Source organism: Dermacentor silvarum, chromosome 3, assembly GCF_013339745.2.
Source record: "Dermacentor silvarum isolate Dsil-2018 chromosome 3, BIME_Dsil_1.4, whole genome shotgun sequence".
Taxonomy (NCBI): Eukaryota; Metazoa; Arthropoda; class Arachnida; order Ixodida; family Ixodidae; genus Dermacentor; species Dermacentor silvarum.
This window is the reverse complement of record NC_051156.1, coordinates 196062423-196076176: the sequence shown is the minus strand read 5'-3', so window position 1 is coordinate 196076176 and position 13754 is coordinate 196062423.

The window sequence follows — 13754 nt, the reverse complement described above, 5'->3', positions numbered from 1 at the left end:
GCAGCATTCGCCCGCCATTACTAGTTAATTAGCCGCACAAACACGTTAATTTTCTCGCTTCCTACGGCGTTAGTTGGCCGCTTCCCATATAAGAAAGAAGAACGAAATGTAGAGACGACTATGAAGCCTCATCCGTGTAATAAGCCGACTTTCTTGCGACATAATTAGCGCCCCCTTCCCCCTCCCATCTGTTTTAACTCATCGCATCCGTATCTTCTTGCGAAGAGCATCTGGTATACTTTCGAGTGCACAAGACGCACATACTTGGTGTAAATGGACACGAAAGGAATATATTAAGCCGAGTTAGACTGATATAGATCATTCGTCTAGAAGTCTATATATCATCGTTTTCTGTGCACTGACTTGCGAAGAAAATTGCCACCGAAGGTCCTGCCACTACTCGTAAATTGGGATCAACCGCGCGAAAACGGACGATTTGACGTAATCCCCACGTGACCTCCCTCTCCGCCACTCTATGTGGATCAGCCACTGTCTGCTGAAGTCACATAGTCCAAAACAGGTGGCTACACTCTGATTTTTTTTTTTCGTTTTCGTCCTTTCCTAGCTTGCAAAAGTTCTGTTCTCGCTACGAATTCGTTATTACAGACGCCTATAACCTTTCAGTCTAGCTCGACTTATTACTATATTCCTTTAGTGCCTCTTAAAATTATCTCTCACGTTTTCAAAAGCCTCGCAAAACCAAGAACCTCGCGCGCAGTCGACCGAGTCTCCGAGGGCGATATATGGAAGGACAGTCTCCGCGCAAAGAAATAGCGCGGAGGAGACTGGACCGGACAACTTGCTGCTTTGTTCAGCATTATTTCTTTTTTTTTTTCTTTTTTTTCTCCTGTTTATTTCTTATATTCGTTTCCTTGCTTCTACTCCTTGAAGAATGCCTATGCGAATGCTGTATAAGCGCCTTTGCCGACGGAAAGTCTCGCGTTTGTCCGGGAGTTCCCGCGGTTTGTCACGTTCTCGACGCGGAGTTGCCCAAGCGCCCGGCACTCACGCGACCTCTAGCGGCCGCAGCCCCATGTGGCTCGAGGCAACAAAGCCCGTAATCCGATGCGGCGCTCTGATCCCCTTATAAGTAGCTGTAAATACACGAATTAGCGGACTCAAGAGGTTCGTGAGGTCGAGCTATATTACACGTATGTATGTAAGGGGCCCCTTTTGTAAGGACCTCGTATAAGCCTTGGATTATGCGGCGGTCGTCGTGCGCAGGTATAGACCCTGAAACTAGAAAAAGGGCGAGAAAAAAAAAAGCATTCGATAAGAGATGGCGATGGTACTGTTGAAGTAGAGCTAGCGATCGTATCAGAGAATCCCCTTTTCCATGCTTTCCAGTGGAACCCCGTCACGCGCTCATATTTCGTGGTACCTGGGATTGGACTCGCGAAGTTCCGTAGCAGACGCGCAAGTGGTTCGACTTTAGCGCTCAGACGCCGACCGTAACTTCTCGTATGTGCTTCATCCACGAACACCCAGACAGAAAGGAAGTTCTCTCACGGCGGCGCGCGTTCGGCTCAGTTTTCTTATCTCGAGTCCAAGAAGCGTTCACTTAAGTCGTTCGCTTGCCTTTTGCGTCAGGGAGGAATGGTCAAAATGAGTCCGATAAGCGTGAATTATACGCACGTGGTCCCGCTGCATGGCGGATGATGAAAACCGTATCGCGCATGTAAAGTCGCCGCGGCGCCTTGCGTGACATTCATGGTCGCGCCATTTATCCGATGTCTTCACCATCTATGACTTTTCGTTCTTCATTCAGAGAAGAGCTATATGTGTTCTTTGAGGTGTAGAAGACTGCAGAGACTTTGCGGATATGCAGTGTCCAAATGCACGCCCCAGCGATGACGCCCTCTGGATGACAGATACAGATCTCGACGCCTGTGCTTTTGCCGGCTTCATGCAGCGGAAGCGACTGCGAGAGCCGGAAACACGTCATAGAGGTCAGGTTTTGGACGCCACCTGTTGCAGAAAAGAAAAAAAAATTACGTAGAATCTCCTCAGGGAGTTATCTGAATGATGCGTAAGCATTTCGTAGTAGCAACGTCGTGTTGAGTGCTCACAGTCAACACCGCTATATAGTAATCCTAGCACTGCTCAGCGGCTGCAGTCGTCTTGGCGCCATTACGGTAAATGCGACAGCGCTATAAGGCGACACGAAGTACTGCGGAAGGCGGCGCAACGTGAACTGAGGCAAGCAAACTACTGCAGGTGGCGGAGCCAGGTGCGCTGATGACGTTCCGACCCGTGCTCCACAGTTCTGGCTTACTAAAAGTTTGCCTAGTGCGTGCTTGATTGCATACGTCACGTGGTCACAGAGACGCGCTTGTGCTACTGCTCGCCTGTTCGTCGTCGTCTTCTTCCACAGCTGACGAAAACAGTGCTGCATGCAAGCTCTATCTTGAAAGGACCCGGGTCGTCTTACGCGACGGAGGGACGGACAAACGGACACACGCAAGGACAGTTTTCCCGTTGGGTAACCATATAAGTGCTTACGCATTTAAAACAATAAGAAGTAACAACGCATTCTAATGAGACTGTCAAGTAATTTAATGAATTCCTCTTGAGCGTGCAGGCTTTCGCCTTCACCCTCTTTAGCGCATGCTAAAAGTGACTGTCAATTTTTTTCTTTCACACTTTTAATACTTAGTTTGAGAAGTTTTAACACAAAAGGCATGCGCTGCCGGTGTTTTGTTTCAAGTCATTTGTTTGCGGGCTGTCATTCTCAAAAATCCGAGGAAAACCTTACGCTCGGCCGCGCGACGCTTGAAACAGCGAAGCTGGGCGATCGTAGCCCAGCATTTCCCGGAAGTGCGCGCGAACTTTTCATCTTATTACTCATGATGATAATTTCTTTTCGCGCGTTACGGCCGTCACTGCGCGTTGCATAGCGCAGCTTGCAACACCGACACCGCGTTCCAATGCCGACACCGCGTTCCAGGAGACCCGCTCCGTGAATGCGCCTCTCTCTCTCTCGCTCTCATAGCGCGTATAACCTCTTCACCTCGCAGAGCACGAGCGTACGAACGCGCCAGATGTGGACGAAGACGACGACGCTCGAACGCAATCATATGCACCTCTCAATCTTCCGAACCCTTACCGCACCAACGAGCTTTGGGAGAGAGCCTTGGCCAGCTATGACCTCGAAGATCAGCAACGGCTGATTGTGAGGGCCCTGGACGCGGCCCGAGCTCAAGGCATTCTGGAAGGAGGACGCTTTTCGAAAGCTGTATTTGCTTAATAAAGATGTTTATTCTCTCTCTCTCTCTGTAGCTTAGTGGTTACGACGCTCGCTTTGGGACCCGGGGAAGCGGGTTCGGATTCCCCCTCGGCACGAAAGCTTATTTTCTTTTAAATGCGAAGCATTTCTTGGCGAACATTTGCTACTTTGACAGTATCTATCTAGCCGCCTACGACTTTGTGCTCTCATAGTCGTTTCGTTAACTTAGTATGTACCAAAATTGGCATACTATGACAAGAGTATATGACGAACATAAATTATATGCCATGACATGAATGTCATAACATGCGTGTCATGTAGGTCATGAAACAGCTGCCTGCGACTTTGTGCTCTCATGGTCCTTTCGTTAACTTGGTATGTACCAAAATTGGCATACTATGACAAGAGTATATGATGAACATAAATTATATGTCCTTACATGATTGTCATGACATGTCATGTAGGTCATGAAACAGCCGCCTACGTCTTGGTGCTCTCGTGGTCGTTTCGTTAACTTGGTAGGTACCAAAATTGGCACGGTATGACGGGAGTGTATGACGAACATAAGTGATAGGTCATGACATAAATGTCATGACATGCGTGTCATGTAGGTCATGACAATGACCAAGAGAAAAAGATTAACACTCAAAAACCACTGAAATGGGTTCGGGCGTGGGTACTAACACTACTAGTACTTAACACTACAGGATGGTGGTAGAAGTAATAGTCATGAGCATGCAAAAATGACAATGAATCAGCGAAAAAAAGTATAGCACTCAAAAACAACTCAAATGGGTTCGGACGTGGGTACTAAGGGAAGGAAACACTAAAGGATGGTGGTAGAAGTCATAGTCACGAGTATGACTAAGGCTTTCGCCCTAAGGTCTCTTAGGTGCAGCTAAAGGGACTCCTCAGTTTTTATCCAGCGGCCGTGCATGAGCACTCATGACATGAATATGATGACATGCGTGCCATGTAGGTCATGAATAGGGAGCCTACGTTGCATGTAGGCTCCCTAGTCATGAAAGAACCGCCTACGTACGTCTTGGTGCTCTCGTGGTCGTTTCGTTAACTTGGTAGGCTGGTATAAACTGCTTCGCTGTTCAGCCATTCCTTCATACAGATGTTTAAGAGAACTTTATTTCGACAAAGACATTCCTGAGAATACATGTGAACTTGGCTTCAAGTACACGAAAACATTCAAATGCTAACAACACTGGCACATACAGGGCACATTATGAAAAAGGAACACACTAAGGTTGTTCTGACCTGCCAAAGGTTAATGGGTTAGTACGGCAACAACTGCACAGTAATGCGTCCATTACGGAGCTTCATAAAACGTGTTGACCATTTCCACAGTAACTGGTCTTCGTTCAGAATGATCCAGTCTACGCACGCTTGGTCGTACATGAGTTTACGTAGACTGCGTAGCAAAGGGTACATAGCTCAATTTGGCTGCCCCTGCGGTGCCACCGTTCCCCGTTGGCGCGAAAACACCAACTGCACCATAAGTTATATATAACGTCGAAGACAATTTGCAGCTGTGTTCTTCACTGTATACGCACATGGAACACTCGCCACAGCAAGAACCAAAAGTTCTTCAAAGTTCACAGCCAAACTTATCACAGCATTGCGCACCTACGGCTGCTATGGAGCCGATTTCTCCAGGGCATCAATGCTTGGATGCCATAACAAGGAACCCCCTCACCTGCTCTAAGTAATACTCTCTATTTTGATCAAAGTTTTCTTTAGCGCTCGCGACAATTGTTAAGTTCAAATAACATTCCTAACACGTTCAACATTAAGCATGCTTCTTTTTACTTAATCGTGATTGCATTCTTGTTGGAGACCACATATGTAAAAAAAAAGTTGTCGCAGTTTCACCTGAAAGGCGAAGCATCAATTGCGATAGCAAATTTGTAGAGAGCTATACGGAGTAATGATAGTAGCTTTATCAGCTGTATAAACTTGGACATGCAGCAGCACCGGCAACACGCAGCACTATTGTCGACGCCGTCGGCGTTTTGCCCGCGTTCGCTCAAAATGCGTGCGGCGTTGGTGCCTGTTGCCGGAGCCTCTGATATAAATAGGCACTTGATGCCGCAGCTAAACGTCGCCTCCCTTTCCTCCCCCCTCCCCCTCCCCCACGGCCTCTCGCGCGTCGGAAGAAGGCGCGTTTGCTCTACATATATGGTGATTGTAAAGGAGGAAAGAGACGCTTACTTTTGCAGCCCTTAAGCGAGCACGGCGCAGAACGCGCGTTTGTTCTCCGCCGTGCGTTCACTCCCCGTGAAAGCGCGCGCCTCTCGCGCCCTTTCACTCGCACATACAGCGTTCGGCGCGCGGCGACGGGCGCTGAGCCGTGCTCCCTCAAGGGCTGCAGAAGATAGCGCCAACCTTTCCCTTTCCCTCAAGAACCACTTACCTACCGGCGACGATTTCATCTCCATTGACGTCATACGGAACCTGACGGCGACGGCGACGCCGACGGCAGAAATCTGCTTTTGAGTGTCCATATAATTGCTATCGCAATAAAACTTGGAATGCGCTTAAGCTTCGCCTTTAAGAGTGGAACGCGATAGCGTTATTGGACGCCGTTGACGCCAACACCGTATTTTCTGCGACATGGGGCCCGATAGAAATTTATGGTGAATTGTACTGGTCGATTTGGAGCACGTTTTTTTTTTTTCCTCCATAGAGAAAGAAAAGAATTCTACTGGTCGATCTAGAGCAAGTTTGCGCTTTCCACTGGTCGATTGGGATCAACCCGCTACGCGACGGAGCGCCCCTCGTTGATATGCGGAGTACAGAAGGATTTCACCGGAACTTCGACGACGCGCAGGTGTCACTTTCCTATTGGTCGGGTGACTTGAGCGTTTTCAGCTTTTTTTTTTTCTTTCTTTTTAGGCGTCCATCGGCAAATACCGCGCTGCTAGAGTATACTAGATAGGGGGAGTTAGTACAAGGCGGGCTTTCCGCTGAGGCACTTTTTTTAGGGGCGAAGCTCCTTAAAGCGGCACCCGTTCGTCCCTCGTCGTAGTCGTAGTGCGTAACCAGTCTTACGCTTTGACCTGCAAGGTGGTGCCGGTGGGAGATTTCTCCTGTGCGTTGTTGAACAATAAAAAATTCGCAGCTTGCGCGTTAACTAAAAGCCGAATTCTTCTGTCTCCCATTCCCCATTAGCAGCCATTGGCATGTTCCAGTAGGAAACGTTAGTAGAAGTAGAAGTGTAAGTGTTAGCTAAAAGCCGACTTCTGCTGTCTCTCATTCCCAGTAGCAGCCATTGTTTACCTCCAAGGTAGTGCCTGGTGAGATTTTATGAATTGCTTAATAGATGGCGTTGTGTGTCGTATATGTATGTATACCCATATATACATATATATGTATACGTATAGTATAACCGGAAACCGACTTCCGCTTCCGTTTCCGCTTCCGCTTCCGTTTCCACTTCCGGTTCCGCTTCCGGTTCCGGAAGCCAGCTTCCGGCTTCCGGAGAACGCTTCCGGCGTTTTATGAAAAAAATGTCACAGTTTCGCCCTAAGGGCGAAGCAATCAATGCGATAGCAACACAGCAATGTCATACGAAGTAGGTGAGCGGCTTTGGTAGCAATATGAATTGTAGTAAACATGAGCTGATTAAGTAAGCAGATGTGCTGCGGCGTAAGTAGACCGACATGAAGAGAGATTCGATGACCACGAGAAGGCGCCGTGTGAAACGGTGGTGTTGATGAGAGCGCTGCCCGTGGGCAGCGCGTGCGAAGGGACACACCTGTAGCGCTGCACTGCCGATCCGGGCAGCATTGCATGTGTAGCGTGCGTTTGGAAATGTGGCCCGACTATTACTAACTGTGGTGTGAGCGCGCACAAACAAACATGAATAGATCACACTGAATGACTGCAGACAACGACTGTCAAAACGCTGGCAGCAAGCGCATATACGCCGCAACGGGGAAGGTACGTGCGGTCTATCGCTTCAACGGAAACTGAGCGGCGAATGTAAAGGTCAGAGCCGTGTGGAGATAAGAGACGGTGCGAGCGAGCGACGAGCGCGGTTGATGGCAGAGTAGAAATGCGCCCCCCCCCCCCCCCCCCCCCCCCCTACGCTCCCTCCGGCGCTCGCTTCTCGCTTCTTTGCTTGCGCGTGGAAGATTGAGTGCGTTCGCTCTCCGTGACAGCGTGTGTCCCCGCACGCTTCCGCTCGGGCATACGGCGCGCGGCGAAGATTTTATCTGATACGGAACCTCACGGCGACGGCGACGACGACGGCGACGCCGACGGCAGAAATCCGGTGGAAGTGTCCATATAATTGCTATCGCAATAAAAAAAAATTCCGAAAGTTGTGTCCGTAGCGCGGAATCAAACCAGGGACCCCTCGCTTCCGAACGCGCGGCGCTAACCACTACGCCACGAAGCGCACATAGACACACGCACCACGATGGCAATAAATACCCAACATTAACGAAAGGCCGCGTTTCTAGCGCGTTTCTAACGCGTTTGTGCTAGCGCGTTACGGCCCGTGTAAGAAGCTGGTGTAAGACGCTGTGGCCTCTCCGCCTTACCTTCAACGCGTTTCGAACGCGCTGCCCAAGGCAGTGGCAAGTCAAGTTCAAGTCGAGGAGCGTTTATGAATACGAGGGGTATACTCTCTCAGCAGTCATGTGATGGCGTCGGCAAACGCGGTGCACGTTCCGGCATGTGTAAATGGCTGCGTAAGACGCTGTGGTCGCTCCCCCTTACTAGAGAGTACTGCACGTTTCTAACGCGTTTGTGCAGCGAGATCCGATGATTCCCTCCGGAGCTTCGCCCACTCATCATCATTCACCCCGTGGATATGCTGTGATTTTTTTTCTTTAATGTTGGTGGCGTCGCCGTCACGTTCACCTGAATGAGCGGCCCTGAGCGCCGGCCGGACGCTGGTCGCGTCAGAGACCCCTCCGCAGCTGCATGGAGCTTTGACATGCGTTTGACTATGCTGCATTTAGTTATCATACTCGGTGACGAAAACAGTTACTTTATTCCCTCCAACCTGTAGTCAATAAAATGGTAAAAGAGAGGCAGAAAACGATGCAACGACGGTGCGTCGAGCAGGCGACTGCTACTCAGCACGCGTGAGCTCGCCACAGCCGCAACAGTCGGAGCTTCAGGATAAGCGTCGACGCAATTTCATCGCTTTTTTTATTGCGATAGCAATTATATGGACACTCCAAAGCAGATTTCTGCCGTCGGCGTCGCCGTCGCCGTCGCCGTGAGGTTCCATATGACGTCAATGGAGATGAAATCGTCGCCGCGCGCCGAACGCTCTATGTGCGAGTGAAAGGGCGCGAGGGACGCGCGCTTTCACGGGGAGTGAACGCACGGCGGAGAACAAACGCGCGTTCTGCGCCGTGCTCCCTTAAGGGCTGCAGAAGTAGGCGTCTCTTTCCTCGTTTACAATCACCATATATGTAGAGCAAATGCGCCTTCTTCCGACGCGCGAAAGGCCGTGGGGGGGGGGGGGAGAGGGAAGGGAGGCGACGTTTAGCTGCGGCCCATGCAAGTGCCTATTTATATCAGAGGCTCCGGCAAACAGTCACCAACGCCGCACGCATTTTGTGCGAACGCGGGCAAAACGCCGACCGCGTCGACAACAGTTCTGCGTGTTGCCGGTGCTGCTGCATGTACAAGTTTATACAGCTGATGAAGCAACTATCATTACTCCGTATAGCTCTCTACAAATTTGCTATCGCAATTGATGCTTCGCCTTTCAGGTGAAACTGCAACAACTTTTTTAATTCTCTCGCGTGGTTGCTATTCAGATCTATTATGCACATGCACAGCTCTCAGCTGTAGCGTTGCACTTAGAGCCAATGCTTATGGCACGGCTACGACATACCATTTTGTATAGCCTAAATAGTTTCTCCGGTTACCTACGCATATTATTTTTCAGTGTCTTTTTAAATGCATATATTTCATTAAAATGCTTATGTGGTAATGCATTTGTACACCTAGCATAAACCTTTTATCAAATTACCGCTTGAAAAGAACGTGTGTCGTCTATAGCCAATTCAAGATAAAAAATTTGCCGCGTATCTGCGTGCTTTCGCTGCAAATGTCGAAAGACGATCTTCTGCCGGCCGTACTACATGAGTGCTGGTCTGAGCCGCGGCCACCCTTGATGCTGTTCTCGTACCATTTCCGTCCTGGCATGAAGGTTTGTTTGAACAGATTTCATTTTACCGCATTATTTCATCAAGCGGCCATTTATGTTTTGCCCTGCCTCAGACAGCGCTTCCTTTATGTTGAATCGGCCGCATATTGGCTGGCATTGATAAAATTGAGGAGGCGCTGCGTGAGACATGGACGCCATCTGGCAATACATCGGGAAACATGAGCTTGTGCAGAGGGTTTCCTCCTCCATGGCAGAGGGCGCTCGTCGGCGAGCAGTCGAGGAACCTCGTTCGTCGGCGCGCATAGCATGGCATTTTCAGCGCAAGCTTAAGAAACTAGGGTCTTTCGAGTTACAGTATCTATGTATTTTCTATTAAGGACACACCTCCTGATACTACCTAGTGATGTTGCGCCTCAGATATGCGTAATATTTACTTTGTGATCGATACGTTCACAAGTATGAACATCCGTACCAGTTTAAGTAGTGTGGGCGGTAAGCAATGGTCCAACTTAGGCCGGGTGGCTGAATCGGGTGACAGACAGACAAACAGACAGACAGGACAGACCAAATTTTCAGCGTTTAAGTTCCCCAAGGAAAGACTATCGTCTTTAATAAAATAAAGGTCAGCCAGCAGCTATCGGCAACCCACCGCCGAACCATTGCGTTTTCGTTTTATTGCGATAGCAATTATATGGACACTCAAAAGCAGTATTTCTGCCGTCGCCGTCGCCGTGAGGTTCCGTATGAGTCACATGGAGATGAAATCGTCGCCGCGCGCCGTGATGATGATAAGTGTTCTTGAGGGAAAGGGAAAGGTTGGCGCTATCCTGCGCCCTTGAGGGAGCACGGCTCAGCGCCACGGCGCGCGCCGATGATAAGTGGTTCTGAGGGAAAGGGAAGGTTGGCGCTATCTTCTGCAGCCCTTGAGGGAGCACGGCTCAGCGCCAACGGGGAGGGGTAGTAAGTGGGAGCGAAAGAAGGGATAGAGTGGAGTCGCCATGGCTGGGCGAAGCAACCGGCAGGCATAGGCGGCACGTATCAGGCCGAGATGGAAGGCCTGGTGTGTGCTGCAGAGTCTGCAGGGGTGTTGTGCCAAGCCGGTCAGGCCCGGGGTGGGGTGGGAGGCCGTGAGGCCTTCCCGCTTGTAGAAATGTCCTTAGAGGCGTGCGGAGAGCCCTGACGAGTCAGGAACTCCACGACGCCTCGAAGTGCAGAAGGGGGTGTCGGCCGGGAAGAGGAGATCTTCCTCCTTGCCAGAGGGGAGGCCCAGGCGGCGGAACTCCTGCAGGAGTGGGCCCCGCTGCTGGAGGTACGCCGGGCAGGCCAGCAGGAGATGTTCGATCGTCTCCGGCTCCCCGCAGGAGCTGCAGGCCGGGGACGTCGCTCGTCCCAGTCGGTAGCTGCGTGCTGCCGTCCAGCTGCAGCCGATGCGGAGCCGGAGAAGGAGCGAGGTCTCCTGCGAGCCAGGCCTCGCTGGGGAGTGGTCGTGGGGGGCATCCAGTGCCACCCGTTTGTCTGGGTGGTGGGTCGCCAGGTGTCGCCGCAGCCTCAGTCCAGTGAAGTCGCCCCCGTCACGGCCCGACTGAGGGGTACAGTGGTGTGGTGGGCGTCCTTCGCCAGGGTGTCGGCTGCCTCGTTGCCCGGGATCCCTACTGGGCGGGGATCCAGTGCAGGGAAACCGGGTGGCCTGCGTCCTGCAGCGCTGTCAGCCGGGTAGACAGCAGTGCGACTCCAAGGCTGGCGCTTTCTGGCCTCTGCAGGCCGAGGGGGCTGCCTTGGAGTCGCAGAGGATGGCCGCTGGACCCCAGGAAGCTCCTCGGAGAGTAGGTCGACGGCCAGGTGGAGGCCTGCCACCTCCGCTGCAGTCGAGCTGCGTGTCTGGGCAGTCGACACTGCCTGCTCTTCTGCAGGGCTGGTGCCGTGCAGGCCGCCGTGGCAGAGCCGGTGTCCGGTACCACCGAACCGTCGACGTACACCAGGAGGTGGTCCTCGAGGGTCTCGTCAGGAGGCAGGCGGCCGTCTGCTGCAGGGCGCAAGCGGGCGAGCGCCTCTTCGAAATCCCGGGCAGCTGCGTGGCGATGGGGACAGGAGGCCTCTGCGGTGGGGGCAGCTGTACCGCATTCGGCGTGGGTTGCCAACCACTCCCGTAGAGGCGGCACAGCTGACCCATCCTTGAGGAAGGCCGGGACTGGAGGCGACGCAGCAGGCCTCTGCCATCAGGAGCATGGTGGAGGCGGTCGACGTGCCTCAGCCCCTGCTGCAGGAAGAGGAGCGACAGGGGCCATGCTCCAGCCTCCGCAAGGGTAGCGGCAATCTGGGAGCTCCGGGGGACGCCAGGCAGAGTCGGATGGCCGCCCGGTGCTGCAGCTCCAACTTTTCGAGGCGGCGTGGCGGCAGCGCCACCAGCGGGAGGGCGTACCGCAGGCGTGATGTGGCCGCCGCCTCGTAGAGCCGCAGGGCCCACTTCACCGAGCAGCCTCTCCATGAGCAAGGAGCTGCGACACGGCCTTGCGGACCCTGATGGTCTGGGTCTGCATGGCCCCGACTGCCGGTCGCCAGGTTAGCCGGGGGTCGATGCGCAGCCCAAGGTACGACACAGTCGTACTCCATGGGATGCGCACGCCTTCCAGCTGCAGCGGGGAGCTGAGCGCCGTGCCGTGCTCTCGGGTGCACGAGGAGGGCCACCGTCTTCCCCGTCGAACCGAGAGTCCGATGCTTCCCAGGTAGGCGGCCGTGGTGTCCAGGGCTCTCTGTAGGGCCAGGCACACGTGGCGGCTTGACTGCGGCGGTCCCCGCACCCACAGGGCGATGTCATCCGCGTAGATGGAGCACTCCACCTTGTAGTGAGGGTCGGGTCGGCAGTGCAGCAGGCAACCGGGCCAGGGCGAGGTTACGCCGAACGCTGTATGTGCGAGTGAAAGAGCGCGAGGGGACGCGCGCTTTCACGGGGAGTGAACGCACGGCGGAGAACAAACGCGCGTTTCTGCGCGCCTGCCGTGCTCCTTAAGGGCTGCAGAAGTAGGCGTCTCTTTCCTCCTCTACAATCACCATATATGTAGAGTAAACGTACCTTCTTCCGACCGCGAAAGGGCTGTGGGGGGGGCGGGGAGGGGGCAGGGAAGGGAGGCGACATTTAGCTGCGGCACCAAGTGGCCTATTTATATCAGAGGCTCCGGCAACAGTCACCAACGCCGCACGCATTTTGAGCGAACGCGGGCAAAACGCGGCGGCGTCGACAACAGTTCTGTGTGTTGCCGGTGCTGCTGCATGTCCAAGTTTATACAGCTGATAACGCTGTCATCATACTCCGTATAACTCTCTTCAAATTTGCTATCGCAATTGATGCTTCGCCTTTCAGGTGAAACTGCGACAACTTTTTTTAAATGCGAAGAATTTCTTGGCGAACATTTTCTACTGAACGCGCGGCTGTCTGGTAGAAATGCTGGAAAAGGGGTTTGTGTTTGAGTTTCCTCGTAGCAGAATAGGTTTCTCGTACATTCAAATTACAACCCGACGCCGATTGGTAAACAATCCGACGGTGAATCCGAAACCGAATGGTAAAGTCGTACTTGACCTTTTCTGGCGGATTTCACTGTGAGAAATCCAATTTTTGTTCACCAAAACTTGCACCACGGGGTGGGGGGGGGGGGGGGGCGGTTGGAGTGGTTGGGGATGAGTTTCGCCGCCACCCGCGCTGAATCGCACGCCAACGCTGGTTGCCCACGTCAGATTTACTGCGACACGGGGCCCTTAACGCTGTCGCGTTAAAAGGCAGCTGATGATGATGGTGAAAGGCTAAATCTATATTTATCATTTCACGTTTCCCCTCAGTTTGACGACTCTCTGCTCTTCAAATTCTCATTCCGGAGTTCCCCCCCCTCCCCCCTTCGGCGTGCGTCGTAACCATTATCGTCGCTACGGCACGTAAAACCCCAGAATTTATTTTAATTTCTCACTCTCTCGCTCTCGGTAAACGGTTCCCATATGCTGTCTATAGACCTTTCACAAACCGACGTTTGAGCAGCGCCATTTGCCGACGCGGGCGTTTCTAGCGTCAGAACATGTTATGCCGCCGGTTTGGACTGTGCGCCTTACGAGAGAGCAGGGCCGACGCACTTCGGTTGTGTGATCTTCCGCGCATTATTTCGATTGTTTCTTCCGTTTCGCTTGTCGTGTTCGGCTTGACTGTACATGTTTCACGTGCTCGCGTGAGCGCTCAGTGTGGTGTGTCCATGTCACAGCGCAATCCCAGCAGTGCCAGGGATGGTGGGGTTTCGTCGTCGGTAGCGGCGGCAGCCGCGTCTGCTTCGTCGAGACCTGGCGTGATAATCAGCGGTATATTTCATTGTTATTGCTGGCCACATGTGACCGTATTGTCGA